A 23,019-nucleotide genomic window follows, 5' to 3' on the forward strand; every position below is an offset into this window, starting at 1 on the left:
GCAGATATGGCTCTACGTGGCACCTGTGGCACCTGTGCCATAGATTTGCCATCACTAGTCTAGAAGACCTCCAAGGTCCCTTCCAACTCCGTTATTCTCTTGTATCTCAACCCTTCCTCCCTGGGGAGCCGCCGTCCCAAAGCCGCAAGGGGTTAACGGTAACATTCCCCTTCCTCCTTCTCTTGACCTGCGCTGCAGCAGCTTTTGAGTCCAGCCTATTCTTTGCACCCTCGACAAAGCATGTGAGAGAGCTGAAGGCCTCCCACATTCTTCAATTCAGGGCTTGGCAGCCTGCCTGCGAGCTGTCACTCCCTGGCACTCAGGGCAGAAAGGGAGAGAGGTCCAGGGAGCACCAAAGCCAAACTCCCACCAAAGCCAGCTGTGCTTAAATCCAACCCCCACCCCACATACATACACACACAGCCTCAGACACACACACACACCCCTTCTTCCGGCAAGGGGAGCAGGAGGAGAAAGCTTGCTTGGGGTTTTGACTGCAGAGCTCAGAGAAGGGGCAAGCCCCCTCCCCTCCATAGAAACATAGAAGACTGACGGCAGAAAAAGACCTCACGGTCCATCTAGTCTGCCCTTATACTATTTCCTGTATTTTATCTTAGGATGGATATATGTTTATCCCAGGCATGTTTAAATTCAGTTACTGTGGATTTACCAACCACGTCTGCTGGAAGTTTGTTCCAAGGATCTACTACTCTTTCAGTGAAATAATATTTTCTCATGTTGCCTTTGATCATTTCCCCCAACTAACTTCAGATTGTGTCCCCTTGTTCTTGTGTTCACTTTCCTATTAAAAACACTTCCCTCCTGGACCTTATTTAACCCTTTAATATATTTAAATCCCCCCCTTTTCCTTCTGTCTTCCAGACTATACAGATTGAATTCATTAAGTCTTTCCTGATACGTTTTATGCTTAAGACCTTCCACCATTCTTGTAGCCCGTCTTTGGACCCAGAGCAGGACTGAAGAGCAGGAAGCTGGAGTCTGTTTGTAGCAGCCGTCTGCATGTTACCCAGAAATTTGCCAATGTCCGGGTTCCAAATAGCACCCAAAATTAAATCAGTGTCCGAGGCGAAGTATTCCTCAACGTTCCAATTTATTAGCAGAGCTATTATTGGCACATCTGGGAGAAACCCAAATTTGATTCTCCCCCTAGTTGAAATTCCAAGCCTTTATCCCCACAACCCCAAGTCTATCACGTTGACCAACTTGGCAGCAACTCCCATCTCCTCCCGTGCAGGTGCAGGAGTGCAAAGACAAAGGGTGACCATGACAATCTAGAAGGAACTTGCTACGGCTGCATGCAGGCATCCCTCATGAGATGACCCCTCCCAACTTCCCACAGTAGGGAATGCATATTAAGAGACTATAAAGTGTGGCAGGCCAAAGGCTCCAACTAAAATGAGCAGCGGCAGTCAAAAAGGCCAGTACAACCCTAAGCTGCATTAACAGAGGGATACAGTCTGGGACTTGGGTGGTACTACCACCACTCTATAAAGCCTTAGTTAGATCACACCTAGAGGACTGCATCCAGTTTTGGTCACCACGTTACAAAAAAGACATTGAAACTTTGGAGAAAGTGCAGAGGAGAGCAACCAGGTTGATTAGGGGATTGAAAACTAAAACATACAAAGAAAGGTTGCGGGAACTGGGCATGGCCGGTTTGGCGAAGACAAGGACCAGGGGAGAAATAGAAACATAGAAACATAGAAGATTGACGGCAGAAAAAGACCTCATGGTCCATCTAGTCTGCCCTTATACTATTTTCTGTATTTTATCTTAGGATGGATATATGTTTATCCCAGGCATGTTTAAATTCAGTTACTGTGGATTTATCTACCACGTCTGCTGGAAGTTTGTTCCAAGGATCTACTACTCTTTCAGTAAAATAATATTTTCTCATGTTGCTTTTGATCTTTCCCCCAACTAACTTCAGATTGTGTCCCCTTGTTCTTCGATCAAAATGTTTCGATCATATCATAGCAGTCTTCCAGTATTTGAGGGGCTTCCACAGAGAGGAGGGGGCTCAGGCTGTTTTCCAAAGCACCAGAAGGCCAGACAAGGAACAACGGATGGAAGATGACCAAGGAGAGATTCAACCTGGAAATAAGGAGGAACTTTCTGAAGGTGAGAGCGATCAACCAGTGGAACAACCTTGCCTGCGGAGCTTGTGAGAGCTCCCACACTTGAGACTTTCAAGGGGAGGTTGGACTGCCATTTGTCCAAAATGGTGTAGGGACTCCTGTTAGAGTGGAGGGTTGGACTAGATTAATAATAATAGAAACATAGAAGACTGACGGCAGAAAAAGACCTCATGGTCCATCTAGTCTGCCCTTATACTATTTCCTGTATTTTATCTTAGGATGGATATATGTTTATCCCAGGCATGTTTAAATTCAGTTACTGTGGATTTACCAACCACGTCTGCTGGAAGTTTGTTCCAAGCATCTACTACTCTTTCAGTAAAATAATATTTTCTCACGTTGCTTCTGATCTTTCCCCCAATTAACTTCAGATTGTGTCCCCTTGTTCTTGCGTTCACTTTCCTATTAAAAACACTTCCCTCCTGGACCTTATTTAACCCTTTAACATATTTAAATGTTTCTATCATGTCCCCCCTTTTCCTTCTGTCCTCCAGACTATACAGATTGAGTTCATTAAGTCTTTCCTGATACGTTTTATGCTTAAGACCTTCCACCATTCTTGTAGCCCATCTTTGGACCCGTTCAATTTTGTCAATACCTTTTCGTAGGTGAGGTCTCCAGAACTGAACACAGTATTCCAAATGTGGTCTCACCAGCGCTCTATAAAGCGGGATCATAATCTTCCTCTTCCTGCTTGTTATACCTCTAGCTATGCAGCCAAACATCCTATTTGCTTTTCCTATCGCCTGACTACACTGTTCACCCATTTTGAGACTGTCAGAAATCACTACTCCTAAATCCTTCTCTTCTGAAGTTTTGGCTAACACAGAACTGCAAATGCAATACTCAGATTGAGGATTCCTTTTCCCCAAGTGCATTATTTTACATTTGGAAACATTAAACTGCAGTATTATTAATAATAATAATAATATTATGTTAGATTTGTATACCGCCCCTCTCCGAGGACTCGGGGCGGCTCACAACAAAGCAATAATACAGTGCAAATATAAATCCAATATTAAAAAGTTTAAAAAACTAGTTTAAAACTACATTGTCATAGCAATCATCAACTACACAGTCATACACATTCAGTCCAACTAATCATGATACAGAGGTCAAACAAAAAGGGGGGGTTAATCCCTCCCACGCTTGGCGGCAGAGATGTGTCTTCAACATTTTGCAGAAGGCGAGGAGGGTAGGGGCAGTTCGAATCTCTAGGCGGAGTTGATTCCAGAGGGCCGGGGCCGCCACAGAGAAGACTCTTCCCCTAGGTCCCACCAGATGACATCGTTTAGTCGATGGGACCTGGAGGAGGCCAACTCTGTGGGACCTGATAGATTACCTACAAGGTCCCTTCCAACTCTAATAAACAATAAATGGCTTCAGCCTGACAGCCAAGGAAATTCAGAACAAGCTTCTCTAAAAGTAGGATTGTGTGCCATGTTTATGTAAAACAGTGTGGAAGGTAGGAGACAGAGCTCTCAAAGAAGTCGGATCACCATGTAATAGCAGTTAATTCTCCCACCGTACCCTTCCTGGTCCTATCTTAATGCAACCATGGGTGACACGGGCCCCTCTCGCACCCAAAGTGCTTCTCCCATCTGTTCTTCCTTCAGCGGGAAGTTTCCATTCCCCAAGATCTAGGCCAGAATTTTTTTTAAATAATAATAATAATTGCATGGATAAGGGGATGAACTTGGCCAATGAAACTAATCTGCAGGAACTGGTGGGACGATGGGACAAGGTAAGAGGACATGTGGTTAGTAGAATTCGAGACCAAGATATAAAGAATAAATTAAATTTACTTTATAATATGTGAATAGATATATTGCTCTAGAGTTAAAATGATATATAGAAAACATGCCCCCATTTTGGTGGAGGGGTATGAATGTTGTCTGGTGGTGGGCATTTTGAACACTGAGCACATTGTTATGTGTTGTGTGAATGTTTTACTGATATATTATTATTACAAAAATCAATTTTAAAAATTAAATTAATAATAATAATAATAATAACAAACAACAACAAAATAATAATAATAATAATAATAATAATAATAATAATAATGAAGTCGGAAGTCGGCTTATGTGCTCATTTTCGACCACATAAGCCCGAAAAAGTGGTTGAAAATGAGCAAGCAAAAGTACTGTGGGACTTCCGACTTCCGACTGACCGAATTCTGAAGCATAACACACCAGACATTGTGATCGTGGAGAAAAAGAAAGTATAAATCATCGACATCGCAATCCCAGGAGACAGCAGAATTGAGGAGAAGCAGCTAGAGAAATTAGTGAAATACGAAGATCTAAAAATCGAGCTGCAACGACTCTGGCATAAGCCAGTGAAAGTGGTCCCAGCGGTACTTGGCACGCTGGGCGCAGTGCCAAAGGATCTCAGTGGACATTTGAAAACCATCGGAATTAACAAAATCTCCATCTGTCAATTGCAAAAGGCCACTTTACTGGGATCGGCAAACATAATTCGCCACTACATCATGCAGTCCTAGGTGCTTGGGAAGCGCCCGACTGGTGATGAAATACGAAATCCAGCATAGTGATCTCGTTTGCTGTGTTGTATTGACATAATAATAATAATAATAATAATTATTATTATTATTATTATTATTATTATTATTATTATTATTATAATTATTATTATTATAATTGCCAAAGCAAAAGCCAAAAAAAACTCCCAACCCCTTTTATTTTTAATGGATAACTCTTCTTTCTCTTCTGGTGAAAAGATCGCTACCAAAGAAGGCCTATGTTCAAAAAAGCAAACTATCAAAAGACAATGGAGCTATTTTTAAACGTTCTAAAAACACCTCCTCACCCCTCCCACCAAGCATGCGAGGAAGATAACAGGCAAGCAAGCCAAGGAAGGAATCACTGTCCCAAGTCAGAATTGTTATTATTGTATACACACTTATTGAAAGTGCTTGCTGGGTTTTAGGCACAGAGTGAGTGCTAGGCACAAAACTGCAAGTTAAAAATAAATCAAAGCAAAATCCCAGATGGAGGGAAGGAGGGAGGGAGGGAGGAAGGGGAAGGAAGGAAGGAACAGAGGAAGGAGGGAGTGAAGAAAGGCAGGCAGGGTGGAGGGAGGAAAGAAAGGTAGATAGGAAGGAAGGAAGGAAGGAAGGAAGGAAGGGGAAGGGAAGGAAGGAACAGAGGAAGGAGGGAGGGAAGAAAGGTAGATAGGAAGGAAGGAAGGAAAGAAAGAAATTATGGAGGAAAGAGAAAAAAAAGGAAGTTTTTAAAAAGATTACTCACAGGAGCCTCTGAAAGACAAGCGCAAATGATAACAAGGAAAGTGGTTTTGGAAACAATCACAAATCTTACTCTATTTTTGCTGGGTGTCTCAACACTGATACTGATCAACACAAACAAAAAATCATCAGCTAAGGTAATATGTCTGTTTTATGGAGTTTGATGTGCTGATTCCAAAAATATGCTTAGTTTTGCTCTGTCACATAAAGTTTCTGATATAGAAGCATTTTTGTTATTACATTACTTCTACATTTTCAATGTACGTGGTACCATATTTTTCGGAGTATAAGACGCACCAGAATATAAGATATACCTTAGTTTTTGGGGAGGAAAATTAATCTGCTTACCAGATATTCATCTGGCTAACGTTCTTAGTTCTTCAGCACATCATTTTATCCCCTAGTTAAGGCTTTAAAAAATATTCTGAGAGACTAACAATGAAAGAGCTTGCAAGCCAGTAAGAACTGGGAACATTATTAGCACCTGGAAAGAAACGGTCTGAACAAGTAGAGCAATGGAAAAAACCCTGCAAAGACTTAGGGCTTGGAAAACATTCTTCTTTGCAGAGAGTAACAATGAAAGAGCTTGCAAGCCGGTAAGAGCTGGGAATATTGTTAGCACCAGGTTAGAAAACATCTGGAAGATGTTAGAACACCTGGAAAGAAACATCTTGAGCAAGTAATGCAATGAAAAACAAACTCTACAAAGCCAGGGTTTGGAATACATTATTGGCAGAGAGTTACAATACAAGAGCTTGCAAGCGGGTAAGAGCTGGGAACATAGTTAGCACCTGGTTAGGGCTGGAAAACTTACTCAAAGTAAGTTAGAGTAATAAAAAAAAACCTGCCAAAACTTAGGGCTTGGAAAACATTCTTAGCAGAGAGTAACAATGAAAGAGCTTGGGTACATTCATAGCAGATGGTTAGGGCTGAAAAGAAACATCTGGAGCAAGTAAAGCAATAAAAAAAACCTACAAAGATAGGTTTTGGAATACATTCTTGGCAGAGAGTAACAAAGAAAGAGCTTGCAAACTGGTAAAAGCTGGGAACATTGTTAGCACGTGGCTAGGGCTGGAAAGAAACATTTGGAGCAAATAGAGAATGAAAAAAAAAAATCAAAGACAGGGTTTGGAAAACATTCTTTGCAGAGAGAAACAATGAATGAGCTTGCAAGCCAGTAAGAGCTAAGAACATCATTAGCATCTGGTTAGGGGTGGAAGGAAACTTTCTTAGAGCAAGTTAGAGCAATGAAAAAACCCTGCAAAGACTTAGGGCTTGGAAAACATTCTTTGCAGAGAGTAACAATGAAAGAGCCTGCAAGGTAAGAGCTGGGAAGATCGTTAGCAGCTAGTTAGAGCTGGCGAGGGGGAAGCTATATTCAGAGTATAAGACACACCCCAATTATCAGCCTCTTTTAGGGAGGAAAAGGGCGCATCTTATACACTGAAAAATATGGTAATTACTGTTTTTCTTAATGTCACCAGTATATTTCCTATACGTTATAATAATGACGCTGCTCCGTGAAAACTATATATACCTGCTACAGAAAAACTATATACATTTTTCAAATCAGAACAAAAAATGATTCAGAAAAGTACAAGGTCAACTGCGATGATTAAAAAAGAACATTTTTTTGTAGACCTGTGTAATTTGCCGTTTCAAATTCTGTTTCATTATTATTATTATTTTCTTATTTTTTTCTCGACTTAAGACTGGTCATTTAGCAACCATTTGAAGTTACAAAGCACGGCCTTAAAAGCTTCTTACGTCCACATTTTGAAATTGCAACAGCTGTGCACAATCAATTGGTCACCTTGGCTTACCTTTACAGCCGTTTGCAGCATCCGGCGATCACGTGACAGTGATTTTCAAAGTTTTTTTGTTGAAAGGGTTTACTTCTGGATTCTGGCAAAAAAAGATAAAAATGGCCCTTGGGTAAAATGGATTTGCTTAAGAACTGCAGTGGTTATTTAATGACCGTGGGGTTTGTTCCCTTAATAACTTGCCACCAAAAAAAATGTCATAAAATTGGATCCAGTCCTGTGTGGACCTTTCTCGGCTTTTGCAATGACTTACGATTCTGGGTTCAATTACGGTCATAAGGTAAGGACCACCCCTAGCACCTAACATTTTCTGAATAGTTTTTATCCCAGTGTTATAGTTGCACTTAACAATGAACTAAAGGGTCACCATGAGTGAGCTGCTGGACAGCCCCGTCTAAGCGGTTTACCGAGAGTAAGCATATGTCCGAATATTTTTCTTGAAAACAACGGGGAAATGGAAAGAGAGAAACATAGAAACTGTGGATTTACCAACCACGTCTGCTGGAAGTTTGTTCCAAGCATCTACTACTCTTTCAGTAAAATAATATTTTCTCACGTTGCTTTTGATCTTTCCCCCAACTAATTTCAGATTGTGCCCCCTTGTTCTTGTGTTCACTTTCCTATTAAAAACACTTCCCTCCTGAACCCTATTTAACCCTTTAATATATTTAAATGTTTCGATCATGTCCCCCCTTTTCCTTCTGCCCTCCAGACCATACAGATTGAGTTCATTAAAACCTGATACGTTTTATGCTTAAGACCTTCCACCATTCTTGTAGCCCGTCTTTGGACCCGTTCAATTTTGTCAATATCTTTTTGTAGGTGAGGTCTCCAGAACTGAACACAGTATTCCAAATGTGGTCTCACCAGCACTCTATACAGCGGGATCACAATCTCCCTCTTCCTGCTTGTTATACCTCTAGCTATGCAGCCAAGCATCCTATTTGCTTTTCCTACCGCCTGACTGCACTGCTCACCCATTTTGAGACTGTCAGAAATTACTACCCCTAAATCCTTGTCTTCTGAAGTTTTTGCTAACACAGAACTGCCAATACAGAGAGTAAGCATATTGCCCCCAATAATCCCCAATAATCCCCATTTTATCGCCCTTGGAAGGCTGGAAGGCTGAGTCAACCTTGAGCCTACTGAGATTCGATCTGCTGAACTGCTGACAGCCGGTGATCAGCAGAAGCAGCTTGCAGTGCTGCACTCTAACACTGTGCCACTCAGGCTCTCTAGACCAGTGTTTCCCAACCTTGGCAACTTGAAGCTATTTGGACTTCAACTTCCAGAATTCCCCAGTCAGCCAATGCTGGCTGGGGGATTCTGGGAGTTGAAGTCCAGATATCTTCAAGTTGCCAAGGTTGGGAAATACTGCTCTAGACAACCTCTACACCAGTGTTTTTCAACCAGTGTGCCACGGCACACTAGTGTGCCGCGAGACATGGTCAGGTGTGCCGCAAAGAAGGAAACTCAGGTTACGGTCTCGCAACTTTTTGCTGAGAGAGAGAGTGAGAAAGAAAGAGAGAGAGAAAGAGATAGAAAGAGAGAGAAAGAAAGAGAGAGAGAAAGAGAAATCAAGAGAGAGAAAGAAAAGAGAGAAAGAGAGAGAAAGCAAGAGTGAGAGAGAAAGAAAGCAAGAGAGAGAGAGAGAGCGAAAAGGAGAGGAAGGGAGAGAGAGAGAAATGAGCAAAAAGGGGAGGAAAAAAGAAAAATGAGAAAATGATTGAGACAGAGAATGAGAGGAAAGAGAGAGAAACAAAAGAGAGAGAGAAGTGACTCTTGATTTAAAGCATATGATAAAAAGCAGCCAAAGAATAAGAGAAAAACCCAGCCCTCACCTGTTTTTGGAATTGGTTCAAGAGTGTGTATACACACACACACACATATAAGGGTGGGGAGGAGACAGGGATAGAAAAAGAGAGGAGAGTGTCTTAGGGTGTCATTTTGGTTGGTGGTGTGCCCCAGGATTTTGTAAATGTAAAAAATGTGCCGCGGCTCAAAAAAGGTTGGAAATCACTGCTCTACGCAACACAATCCCGATGTGGCCCTCAATGAAATTAGTTTGATACCCCTGCAGTGGGGCAATAAAGAATAGGTTGGTTGAGGAAAGAGATAGAAGAACCTCCATTGAATGATTAACAAGAAGATGAAAATTTTTTAATATATGTTTGATGATAAGCATTGTTGTAGTGTTTGTATTTATACATTGTTTTATTCTACGGCGGAGAAAAAATAAAAATTTATAACAAGAATAGGTTGGCAATGAAGTACCCTGTACAATGCAGGTACCTTGTACAATGAAGGACATTTTAGATCTTGGCCCCTGGCCAACAAATGTTTGTATGATCGTTGTACAAATGGGTGATTTTAATATTTGGGATTTTAGTTAGTTATTTAATATTTAATAATCATAATAATCATAATCATAATAATAATAAATTAGATTTGTATGCCGCCCCTCTCCGAAGACTCAGGGCGACTCACAACAATAATAAAAACAATATTATAGTAGAACAAATCTAATATTAAAAAACATATAAAACCCTATCATATTTAAAAAACCAAACAACACATTCATACCAAACATAAGACAAAATATAAAAGAGCCTGGGGGAAAGGTTTCTCAACTCCACCATGCCTGGCGATATAAGTGAGTCTTGAGTAGTTTACGAAAGACAGGGAGGGTAGGGGCAGTTCTAATCTCCAGGGGGAGTTGATTCCAGAGGGCCGGGGCCGCCACAGAGAAGGCTCTTCCCCTGGGCCCCGCCAAACGACATTGTTTAGTCGACGGGACCCAGAGGCCAACTCTGTGGGACCTTATCGGTCGCTGGGACTTGTGCGGTAGCAGGCGGTTCCGGAGGTACTCTGGTCCAATGCCATGTAGGGTTTGAAAGGTCATAACCAACACTTTGAATTGTGACCGGAAACTGATCGGCAGCCAATGCAAGAAATGATTGATCCAATGCAATTTAATTGGATCAATGCTATTGTAATTTACTGGTTTTTATGTGTTGTGAGCTGGCCAGAGTCTTCGGAGAGGGGCGGCATGGAAAGGAAAGGAAAGGAAAGGAAAGGAAAGGAAGAAGGAAGGAAGGAAGGAAGGAAGAAAGAAAGAAAGAAAAATGAATTTTTAAATATATATAAATAAGTATGTTTATACTCTTTTTTAATTTTATGCTCAGGTGACAACAGCCAGTGGCAGATCTCCAAGAATTTATATATTGAGACTTGGCTATTTGCAATGAAAATTAATCTAATTTAATGTATTAAATTTATAAGCCGCCCACCTCCTTCCGGCTCTGGGTGGTGTACAACAATAGACAATATAAAAACAATTTTAAAACCCTTAATAAAAAAACCTTCATTATTTCTGGCCAGAGCTGGATGGTGTTGCTCAACAGCCCCAGGCCTGCCGGCAAAGGAAGGTTTTCACGACCTTCCAGAAGATGAGGAGGGTGGGGGCAGTATGGGTCTCCGAGCGCAACTGGTTCTAGAGAGCCGGAGCCACCACAGAAAAGGACCTCCCAAGCGGTCCCGCCAGTCAGCATTGTCTGGCTAACAGGACCCGGAGAAGGCCAACCCTGTGGGCCTAATCGGTCGCCGGGAGGTATGGGGCAGAAGACACCCCCTTAAATAGTCAGGCCCTAAGCCATGTAGGGCTTTATAGGTGATAAGCAATTATCAGGAAATCTCAGAGTTGCAGATTAGATTGAAAAATTGAGGAGGAAAAAATAATGGAAGAAGGCCAAAGCCAACCCATTTCCCTATTGTTTCCAAGAAATATATCTGGACATATTAGTGAAAGTCAGGAGGTTGTTTAACCTACCCCAGACAGCACAAGTGTTTTTTTAGCTGTCACAGAACAACCATCTGACTATCATATAAATGTCCCCAGGTAGCCAACTATGATGGAAAAATGACAACACTTGCACAGCGAAAATCCCCCTTAACAAGCTTGTATGCCAGCACCTGATGCAAATATGTCAATTATGCATTTGTGACATTATGATACTTGCGTTCCCTCGCAAACACCTGTGAATAAATCATAAGTACCATATCAATGCATATCTCAGGCTGAATTCACCCTTTGTTCTAAATCAGAATTAAATTTAACCACAATTTAGATCAAGCTGCAATGGCTATAGATAGATAGACAGATAGACAGATAGATAGATAGTTGATAGATAGATAGACAGACAGACAGACAGACAGACAGACAGACAGACAGTTGATAGATAGATAGATAGATAGATAGATAGATAGATAGATAGATAGATAGATAGATAGATAGATGATAGATAGATAGATAGTTGATAAATAGATAGATAGATAGATAGATAGTTAGTTGATAGATAGATAGTAGATAGATAGATAGATAGATAGATAGATAGATAGATAGATAGATAGATAGATAGATAGATAGATAGTTGATAGATAGATAGATAGATAGATAGATAGATAGATAGATAGATAGATAGTTGATAGATAGATAGATAGTAGATAGATAGATAGATAGATAGATAGATAGATAGATAGATAGATAGATAGTTGATAGATAGATAGATAGATAGATAGATAGATAGATAGATAGATAGATAGTTGATAGATAGATAGTAGATAGATAGATAGATAGATAGATAGTTGATAGATAGATAGATAAATAGATAGATAGATAGATAGATAGTTGATAGATAGATAGTAGATAGATAGATAGATAGATAGATAGATAGATAGATAGATAGATAGATAGATAGTTGATAGATAGATAGATAGATAGATAGATAGATAGATAGATAGATAGTTGATAGATAGATAGTAGATAGATAGATAGATAGATAGATAGATAGATAGATAGATAGATAGATAGATAGTTGATAGATAGTAGAGATAGATAGATAGATAGATAGTTGATAGATAGATAGTAGATAGATAGATAGATAGATAGATAGATAGATAGATAGATAGATAGATAGATAGATAGATAGATAGATAATTTATTGGCCAAATGTGGACACACAAGGAATTTGTCTTTGCTGCATATGCTCTCAGTGTATTGCTCAGCATATGTACTTTAAGCCATGATTTGCAAATCATAACAAATGGGGTCATACATCTCCTTTCCAGAGGTGGGTTCCTCCCAGTTCGGAACAGATTGCCTGAATCGTTAGCGGCTCACTGGTGACGTGATCTGGTTCGGGCGGTGCCGGTCCGTGAGCGCTGTCTTTTTTTTTTTTAAACTTTCGGCAGAATTTTACGTCATTGGTGGATGGCTTCCCTTCTTTCTCTGCTACAAAAATAGCCCTCCTGCCTGCCCCCTGGGCTGATACTTTTATTATCACTTTTATTTCTTGGCCTGAAGCACAGCTGATCAGCTCCTCAGCTGTGTTTCGGGCTGAATCCCGCTACGGAGCAGGCACAGGAGTGAAATTTCACAATGTGGACATAAATGCGCGTGAATCATCAAAATGCAAACCGGTGGCCAAAGTAAATGGAACCAGGGTTGGGCTTCTATCTGGAACGCTATACAGGGTTCTCTTGACTTTCGCGGGTCCGATATTCGCAAATAGCCTATACCACGGTTTTTAAAAAAATATTAATTAAAAAATACTTCACGGTTTTTTTCCTACACCACGTTTTTCCCCGCTCGTGATGTCATACATCATCGTCAAATTATTGTTAATAAATAATTATGTTAATAATTATCAGGATCATTAAGTATCTTCTTCAATGGTGAGTACCAGTAATAAGGGTGAGTAATAATTTAAAGGTTTTTAAGGGAAGGGGAAATTGTAATTTAGGGATTTAAAGCGTTTGGAGATGTCCTGTGATACTGTTCATAGCCAAAAATAGTGTAATTACTTCCGCATCTCTACTTTGCGGGAATTTCACTTTCGTGGGCGGCCTTGGAACGCATCCCCCGCGAAAGTCAAGGTCACTCACGACGGCTCATGAGTGCTTGTAGGGCCAGGGCGATTTTGCTTCTGCACCTGTGGAGGTAGCAAAATCACCCACGGAGCCGCAGGTGCTCCCGTGTTTCGGTGAAGAGTTTTTTGCTTACGTGAATGCCGAAATACGGGCGCACCTGCGGCTCCGTGGGCGATTTTGCTACCTCCGCAGGTGCAGAAGCAAAATCGCACTGGCCCCACAAGCACTCAGAAGCAGCGGTGGTGAGTCCAATTTAGCGTTCCGGCTAGAAGCCCACCGCTGAATGGAACTCACCCCTGTGGGAAAGTTGGTAGGAACCCACCCATAGGGGAAGGTTTGGTAGGGAAGGTTTGCTTATTTGCCGATGACTCTAAAGTGCGCAATAGGGTTGATATTCCTGGAGGCGTCTGTAATATAGTAAATGATTTAGCTTTACTAGATAAATGGTCAAAGCAATGGAAACTGCAGTTTAATGTTTCCAAATGTAAAATAATGCACTTGGGGAAAAGGAATCCTCAATCTGAGTACAGTGATCCCTCGAGTTTCGCGATCTCGATGTTCGCTAAACGCTATATCGCGAGTTTTCAACCCGGAAGTAAACTCCACCATCTGCGCATGCATGCCCTTCCACGCATGCGTAGATGGTGGAGTTTCCCCGCCGGGCAGAGGCTTCCCTGGGTCTTCCCCCACTTGCCCCGGTAAGACAGCGGCGGTGCGAGCAACGGGGCGGGCGGGCGGCACGCGCGCGGGATACCCCAGCTCTGCTTCCCAGCTGAGAAGCGGAGCTAGGGTGTCCCCAAGCGCGCGCGCGCTTCGGGACACCCCCCGCTCCGCTTCTCAGCTGGGAAGCGGAGCTGGCAATGGCGGGCGAAGGGCGGGCGGCGGTGGAAGTAAAAACACCATCTGCGCATGCGCAGATGGTGTTTTTACTTCCGCACCGCTACTTCGCGAAAAATCGATCATCGCGAGGGGTCCTGGAACGGAACCCTCGCGATGATCGAGGGATCACTGTATTGTATTGGCAGTTCTGTGTTAGCAAAAACTTCAGAAGAAAAAGATTTAGGGGTAGTGATTTCTGACAGTCTCAAAATGGGTGAGCAGTGCAGTCAGGCGATAGGGAAAGCAAGTAGGATGCTTGGCTGCATAGCTAGAGGTATAACAAGCAGGAAGAGGGAGATTATGATCCCGCTATATAGAGTGCTGTTGAGATCACATTTGGAATACTATGTTCAGTTCTGGAGACCTCACCTACAAAAAGATATTGACAAAATTGAACGGGTCCAAAGACGGGCTACAAGAATGGTGGAAGGTCTTAAGCATAAAACGTATCAGGAAAGACTTAATAAACTCAATCTGTATAGTCTGGAGGATAGAAGGAAAAGGGGGGACATGATCAAAACATTTAAATATGTTAAAGGCTTAAATAAGGTCCAGGAGGGAAGTGTTTTTAATAGGAAAGTGAACACAAGAACAAGGGGACACAATCTGAAGTTAGTTGGAGGAAAGATCAAAGGCAACATGAGAAAATATTATTTTACCGAAAGAGTAGTAGATGCTTGAAACAAACTTCCAGCAGACGTGGTTGGTAAATCCACAGTAACTGAATTTAAACATGCCTGGGATAAACATATATCCATCCTAAGATAAAATACAGAAAATAGTGTAAGGGCAGACTAGATGGACCATGAGGTCTTTTTCTGCCATCAGTCTTCTATGTTTCTATGTTTCCCATTCTCCTTAATCAAGTATTGTATCCAAACCTCAAATCAGGGGAGTCGCCTTAACTAGGGATAGCTGAAGTAAATCAGCTCCACAAGCCATGGTTTGGAGTGGGCTTGTTTCAAACAAACTGCAATGAAGATCAGCTCTCCCAGCGTTGAGCCTCCCAAATGGGTTGGGAACTACAACAAAGAATTCCTCACGCAGTGGAACAGCAAAAGATTAGAGGAAGGCAACAGCTTGTGGAATTCAGAGAAACCCAAACTGTAGTTAATTTGAAACAGAAGAAAAAAACCTCAGGAACAGGAGAATCACTGGTAGGATTTGCCTCTTCTCCTGAGTCCTAAACACACTTTTGAAATCACAGCGGCTGGACAGACACCTGAAAGTCACAACCAACTGGTGTAGGGCTGCAAAAAATTTTACTACCATGCTGTAGGTGTGATTTATTTTGTGGGTGTGGCTTGCTGGCCATGTGACCAAGTGGGGTTGGCCTGACGATCATGTGACCAGGATGGCTGGCTTAAAGTTCATGCAACTGGCTTAAAGGTAGCCAACTTGACGTCAAAGGTTTGGGTTAGGGTGCCTGGCCTCTCCTCAAAGAGATTAAATTTCCCTCTCTATTTACAGTTACTGAACATCCAAAATATACTATTTAATTCTATGTATATATGCCGTAGGTGTACATGCGTATTACACACAGGCACACACAAATATACATTACCTACTATATAAACTGAATGTGTATGTACACACACACGTGCACAACTCTTCTAAAATTATACACATTCAACCTCATTTCCTGGGATAGGAAAAACATCTGGAATCAACTCCCCCCAGAGATTTGTGTTGCCCCCACCCCGCCTTCCGTAAGCGTTTAAAGACTCACTTATGCCATCAAGCTTGGGGTCATTAGACTTTACCGCCTGGCCAATGAATATATAGTAAGTTTGCTGAATGGGATGTGCGTATGTTAATAGGCTTTTTAGAATAGAATAGAATAGAATAGAATAGAAAGGAATGGAATGGAATAGAATTCTTTATTGGCCAAGTGTGATTGGACACCCAAGGAATTAGTCTTGGTGCATATGCTCTCAGTGTACATAAAAGAAAAAGATACATTTGTCAAGTTTCTTTTTAGTTTCTTTTTTAAATGTAATTCTTAATTTTAACTATTTTAATCTCGATGTACTGTATACTGCTTTTTATATGTTGTGAGCCACCCTGAGTCTTCGGAGAGGGCCAGCATATTAATGTAATAAATAATAATAATAATAATAAATAATAATAATACCCAGAGCCAGAAGGGGGGGAAAAAGAAATTTTTTCTACTGGTTCTGCATACCTGACCAAACCTTTTTCTACCAGTTCTGCCTACCTGACTATACCCGTAGAAGTCCATTACTGCAACCAACTATCCAGTTTTTGGCTTAATGTGCTACAAGAACCCAACCTGGTGTCTTAGCTCAATGACTGGATTCACACATCACCTTAATATCTCATTGATTTAACCATGATTTAACCATGGCTTGATTTAACCATGGCTTCTTGAAGAAGTCACCATGGGCAGGCTTGCCAGTCATGCTAAACCAGCCTTGATAGCTTCAAGGCAGGATGAGACAGATTCATGGATGCCAAGTGTATCAGTGGTTATTGAAACGGATGTCCATGGGCCACCTCTATGTTGGTTGAGGCAGGCAGGATTCCCTTGAGTACCTTTTGTTGGGGGTCAAGGGAAAGGGAGGGTCTTGCCTTCTCTTTCTGCTCAAGATCCCCATGTGCAATTGGAGGCCACTGTGTGACACAGAATGCTGGACTCGATGGGCTTTGGCCTGATTCAGCAGGGCTCTTCTGATGTTCTTAGTGGTTCTCAAACTTTTCTTCACCACACGGACCCTCTGTGGCTACCGTCCACGGCCATGGGCCCCCAAGACTTAATTCATAACATTTCTTCAAGTTTCCATGGACCCCCTATGATGATATCTGTAATGTCCTGAGGAACTCAACAACATCACAACATACCCCAAAGGCCCATGGACCACAGGTTGAAAGCCACTATGTCCCATTTTCATCATGTACAACAACATAAGAAGATAAGAAGAGCCATGCTAAATCAGGCCAAGGCCCATCGAGTCCAGCATTCTGGGTCACACAGTAGCCCACCAATTGTCCATGGGGATCATTCATTCGTTCGTTCATTCATTCATTCATTCATTCATTTGTTAGAGTTGAAAGGGACCATGAAGGCCATCGAGTTCAACCCCCTGCCCAAGCAGGAACCCTATAGCAGTGTTTTTCAACCAGTGTGCCGTGGCACACTAGTGTGCCGCGAAACATGGTCAGGTGTGCCGCGAAGCTCAGCAAGAGAAAGAAAGAAAAAGAGAGAGAGAGAGAAGGAAAGCAAGAGAGAGAGAAAGAAAGCAAGAGAGAGAGAGAAAGAAAGCAAGAGAAAGAGAGGCAGGGAAGGAGGGAGAGATAGAAAGAGAGCAAAAAAGAGAGGAAGGAAGGGAGAAAGAAAGAGGGATGGACAGATAGGGGAAGAAAGGAAGAGAGAGAAAGAGGGAGAGAAATAGAGTGAAAGGGAGGAAGAGAGAGATATAATTTTTTTTGTCCAAACTTTTTTTAGCCCCCCCCACTCCCCCCCCGCTCAATGTGCCCCATGATTTTGTATGTGTAAAAAATGTGCTGCAGCTCAAAAAAGGTTGAAAATCACTGCCCCATAGTACGCCAGTCAAGTGGCAGTTCAATCTTCTCTTAAAAATGTCCAGAGTGTTGGAGTTCACAACGTCCGCTGGTAAGTTGTTCCATTGGTTGATTCCTCTGACCGTCAGGAAGTTCTTCTTTATCTCCATGTTGAATCTCTCCTTGGTCAGCTTCCAGCTGTTGTTCCTCATCCGGCCCTCTGGTGCCCTGATTATTATTATTATTATTTATTATTTATTAGATTTGTATGCCACCCCTCTCCGTAGACTCGGGGCGACTCACAACAGTGATAAAAACAATATATAATAACAAATCTAATACAGCAGTTAGAATCTAAAATAACAATAGTACATTTAAAAAGTCTAAAAAGCAAGGAACCCCAATATATAAAACATACATACAGTCATATCAAGTCTTTCTTGAGCAGAAAGAGAAGGCAAAACCCTCCCTTTCCCCTGACCCCCAACAAATGGTACCCAAGGGAACCCTGCCTGCCTCAACCAACATAGAGGCGGCACTTGGACATCCGTTTCAACAAGCTTGCTGAGTCAAAAGCCATCACACCACGCAATGGTACAGCACAAACTCAGGCCACATCCTCGGAAGGCCAGGCCAGGCAATCGAGAGAGCTGACCCTAATCAGCTCACTAGCTCCAGAGTAGCATTTTTACAGTAGGGTTCGAAATTTACATCTCCTTGAAACCCTCATATGAAAAGCGAGAGATACGAATGAATGCAATAAATTGCCGTATTCCTGCTCACGAACCAACAGATGGCTCACGCATGACCTCATTATTAGCAGTGTACGAAACGACGGATTTCATCCTCAAATGAGGGCCCTTGAGATGTGTTGGGGCTACACACTTCCAGGAGTCCCCGTGGGGCTGCATTTGTGCCTAAGTGCTTAGTTTCAGACTTCCAATTTACGCTCGACTCCTCGAGCTGAATTATTCAGTGACATTATTTTTTTTTTTATCCATTTAGTCACATCCCCCTTCCAAACTGGCACTTCCAAAAAAAAGCTCGGATTTGCATACCTCAAGGCTCTTCTCTCATCCATCCAGATCCTGGCCAAGTTGAAACACGCTTTGTGCTTCAGCAAAATAACAATCTCAGTGCCCTCAAAACACTCCCTGGAATTACCGTTCGTGGCTTCCCTCTGCGGGCCTCGGAGGCACCAATTTCCTACTGGGAGCACCCTGACAGTGGTCTGAACAACCTCTGCAGCTGCTATTCTCTCTGGAACATTGGTGCATGTCGGAGGTGGGTTTCAGCCGGTTCTGACCAGTTTGAAAAAATGGGAAAAAATAAACAAAGTTTTGGAGAAGCGGTAGGTAGATAGGTAGATATAGATAGATCGGTAGATAGATATAGCTTCTTCTTTTTTTCAGCCCTAACTAGCTAATAAAATTTTGGAGAAGCGGTAGGTAGATAGGTAGATATAGATAGATTGGTAGATAGATATAGCTTCTTCTTTTTTTCAGCCCTAACTAGCTAATAAAGTTTTGGAGAAGCGGTAGGTAGATAGGTAGATATAGATAGATTGGTAGATAGATATAGCATTTTCTTTTTTTCAGCCCTAACTAGCTAATAAAATTTTGGAGAAGCGGTAGGTAGATAGGTAGATATAGACAGATTGGTAGATAGATATAGCATCTTCTTTTTTTCAGCTCTAACTAGCTAATAAAGTTTTGGAGAAGCGGTAGGTAGATAGGTAGATATAGATAGATTGGTAGATAGATATAGCTTCTTCTTTTTTTCAGCCCTAACTAGCTAATAAAATTTTGGAGAAGCGGTAGGTAGATAGGTAGATATAGATAGATTGGTAGATAGATATAGCTTCTTCTTTTTTTCAGCCCTAACTAGCTAATAAAGTTTTGGAGAAGCGGTAGATAGATAGGTAGATATAGATAGATTGGTAGATAGATATAGCTTCTTCTTTTTTTCAGCCCTAACTAGCTAATAAAATTTTGGAGAAGCGGTAGGTAGATAGGTAGATATAGATAGATTGGTAGATAGATATAGCTTCTTCTTTTTTTCAGCCCTAACTAGCTAATAAAGTTTTGGAGAAGCGGTAGGTAGATAGGTAGATATAGATAGATTGGTAGATAGATATAGCTTCTTCTTTTTTTCAGCCCTAACTAGATAATAAAATTTTGGAGAAGCGGTAGGTAGATAGGTAGATATAGATAGATTGGTAGATAGATATAGCTTCTTCTTTTTTTCAGCCCTAACTAGCTAATAAAGTTTTGGAGAAGCGGTAGATAGATAGGTAGATATAGATAGATTGGTAGATAGATATAGCATCTTCTTTTTTTCAGCCCTAACTAGCTAATAAAATTTTGGAGAAGCGGTAGGTAGATAGGTAGATATAGATAGATTGGTAGATAGATATAGCTTCTTCTTTTTTTCAGCCCTAACTAGCTAATAAAGTTTTGGAGTAGCGGTAGATAGATAGGTAGATATAGATAGATTGGTAGATAGATATAGCATCTTCTTTTTTTCAGCCCTAACTAGCTAATAAAATTTTGGAGAAGCGGTAGGTAGATAGGTAGATATAGATAGATTGGTAGATAGATATAGCATCTTCTTTTTTTCAGCCCTAACTAGCTAATAAAATTTTGGAGAAGCGGTAGATAGATAGGTAGATATAGATAGATTGGTAGATAGATATAGCATCTTCTTTTTTTCAGCCCTAACTAGCTAATAAAATTTTGGAGAAGCGGTAGGTAGATAGGTAGATATAGATAGATCGGTAGATAGATATAGCTTCTTCTTTTTTTCAGTGCCAACTAGCTAATAAAGTTTTGGAGAAGCGGTAGGTAGATAGGTAGATATAGATAGATCGGTAGATAGATATAGCTTCTTCTTTTTTTCAGCCCTAACTAGCTAATAAAGTTTTGGAGAAGCGGTAGGTAGATAGGTAGATATAGATAGATTGGTAGATAGATATAGCTTCTTCTTTTTTTCAGCCCTAACTAGCTAATAAAGTTTTGGAGAAGCGGTAGGTAGATAGGTAGATATAGATAGATTGGTAGATAGATATAGCTTCTTCTTTTTTTCAGCCCTAACTAGATAATAAAATTTTGGAGAAGCGGTAGGTAGATAGGTAGATATAGATAGATCGGTAGATAGATATAGCTTCTTCTTTTTTTCAGTGCCAACTAGCTAATAAAGTTTTGGAGAAGCGGTAGGTAGATAGGTAGATATAGATAGATCGGTAGATAGATATAGCTTCTTCTTTTTTTCAGCCCTAACTAGCTAATAAAGTTTTGGAGAAGCGGTAGGTAGATAGGTAGATATAGATAGATTGGTAGATAGATATAGCTTCTTCTTTTTTTCAGTGCCAACTAGCTAATAAAGTTTTGGAGAAGCGGTAGGTAGATAGGTAGATATAGATAGATTGGTAGATAGATATAGCATCTTCTTTTTTTCAGCCCTAACTAGCTAATAAAATTTTGGAGAAGCGGTAGGTAGATAGGTAGATATAGATAGATCGGTAGATAGATATAGCTTCTTCTTTTTTTCAGTGCCAACTAGCTAATAAAGTTTTGGAGAAGCGGTAGGTAGATAGGTAGATATAGATAGATCGGTAGATAGATATAGCTTCTTCTTTTTTTCAGCCCTAACTAGCTAATAAAGTTTTGGAGAAGCGGTAGGTAGATAGGTAGATATAGATAGATCGGTAGATAGATATAGTTTCTTCTTTTTTTCAGCCCTAACTAGCTAATAAAGTTTTGGAGAAGCGGTAGGTAGATAGGTAGATATAGATAGATCGGTAGATAGATATAGCTTCTTCTTTTTTTCAGCCCTAACTAGCTAATAAAGTTTTGGAGAAGCGGTAGGTAGATAGGTAGATATAGATAGATCGGTAGATAGATATAGTTTCTTCTTTTTTTCAGCCCTAACTAGCTAATAAAGTTTTGGAGAAGCGGTAGGTAGATAGGTAGATATAGATAGATCGGTAGATAGATATAGCTTCTTCTTTTTTTCAGCCCTAACTAGCTAATAAAGTTTTGGAGAAGCGGTAGGTAGATAGGTAGATATAGATAGATCGGTAGATAGATATAGCTTCTTCTTTTTTTCAGCCCTAACTAGCTAATAAAGTTTTGGAGAAGCGGTAGGTAGATAGGTAGATATAGATAGATCGGTAGATAGATATAGCTTCTTCTTTTTTCAGCCCTAACTAGCTAATAAAGTTTTGGAGAAGCGGTAGGTAGATAGGTAGATATAGATAGATCGGTAGATAGATATAGTTTCTTCTTTTTTTCAGCCCTAACTAGCTAATAAAGTTTTGGAGAAGCGGTAGGTAGATAGGTAGATATAGATAGATTGGTAGATAGATATAGCTTCTTCTTTTTTTCAGCCCTAACTAGCTAATAAAGTTTTGGAGAAGCAGTAGGTAGATATAGATAGATTGGTAGATAGATATAGCTTCTTCTTTTTTTCAGCCCTAACTAACTGCTAACGATCCTCCCAGCTCTTACCTTGCAGGCTCTTTCATTATTTGTCTCTGCAAAGAATGTTTTCCAAGCCCTAAGTCTTTCCAGCTGTTTTTTCAGTGCTCTAACTTGTTCCAAATAAGTTTCTTTCCAGCCTAACCAGGTACTAACCATGTTCCCAGCTCTTATCGGCTTGCAGCTCTTTCAATGTTTTCCAAGCCCTAAGTCTTTGCAGGGTTTTTTTCATTGCTCCAACTTGCTTCGAATAAGTTTCTTTCCAGCCCTAACCAGGTGCTGAATATGTTCCCAGCTTTTACCGGCTTGCAAGTTCTTTCATTGTTACTCTAGGCCAGAGGTAGGCAAAGTTGGCTCTTTTATGATATGTGGACTTCAACTCCCAGAATTCCTGAGCTAGCATGATTGGCTCAGGAATTCTGGGAGTTGAAGTCCACAAGTCAGAGAAGAGCCAACTTTGCCTACCTCTGCTCTAGGCAAAGAATGTTTTCCAAACCGTAAGTCTTTCCAGGGGGTTTTTCCCAGTGCTCTAACTTGTTCCAAATAAGTTTCTTTCCAGCCTAACCAGGTGCTAACCATGTTCCCAGCTCTTATCGGCTTGCAAGAGGCAGGAGCAGCAACCCCCACCTGGCTATAACCATCGTAAACACATGCCAATAGCCAAGCAACTGAATTTGGATCATACGAGCAATCGCTCACTTAAAAATCATCATCAACTCAGAGTTTTCCAAACCTGCCCAGAAGCCGAGAGGGAAAGAGTGAGAGGGAGGGAGAGAGAGAGGAGGAGAGAGAAACAGATAGAAAAAAGAGAGGAAGGAAAAGAGAAAGAAAAAGAATGGGAGTAAGGAAGAGAGAAAGAAAATCAAAATCTAGTTTGAAACTAGCTCAACTATTTAAGTGGCATTTTGATATTGATAGAGTTGCCCTATTATGAGCTCACTGTTAGAGACACACAGTACAGT

At 41.0% G+C, this 23,019-nt stretch overlaps 1 long non-coding RNA gene across 1 annotated transcript in view; it reads right to left on the reverse strand.

Annotated features, from left to right (window-relative positions):
• Nucleotides 1-1,918: 1,918 nt before the first annotated feature.
• LOC139155363 (uncharacterized) overlaps nucleotides 1,919-23,019 on the reverse strand; it is a 34,865-nt gene continuing 13,764 nt past the window's right edge. Inside the window, exons 2-3 of the long non-coding RNA XR_011557065.1 lie at nucleotides 7,251-7,332; nucleotides 1,919-2,115 (exon numbers count right to left, since the gene is read on the reverse strand). This is a non-coding gene — a long non-coding RNA (uncharacterized lncRNA). The remainder of the gene's footprint in view (nucleotides 2,116-7,250; nucleotides 7,333-23,019) is intronic.

Source organism: Erythrolamprus reginae, unplaced genomic scaffold, assembly GCF_031021105.1.
Source record: "Erythrolamprus reginae isolate rEryReg1 unplaced genomic scaffold, rEryReg1.hap1 H_17, whole genome shotgun sequence".
NCBI lineage: Eukaryota > Metazoa > Chordata > Lepidosauria > Squamata > Dipsadidae > Erythrolamprus > Erythrolamprus reginae.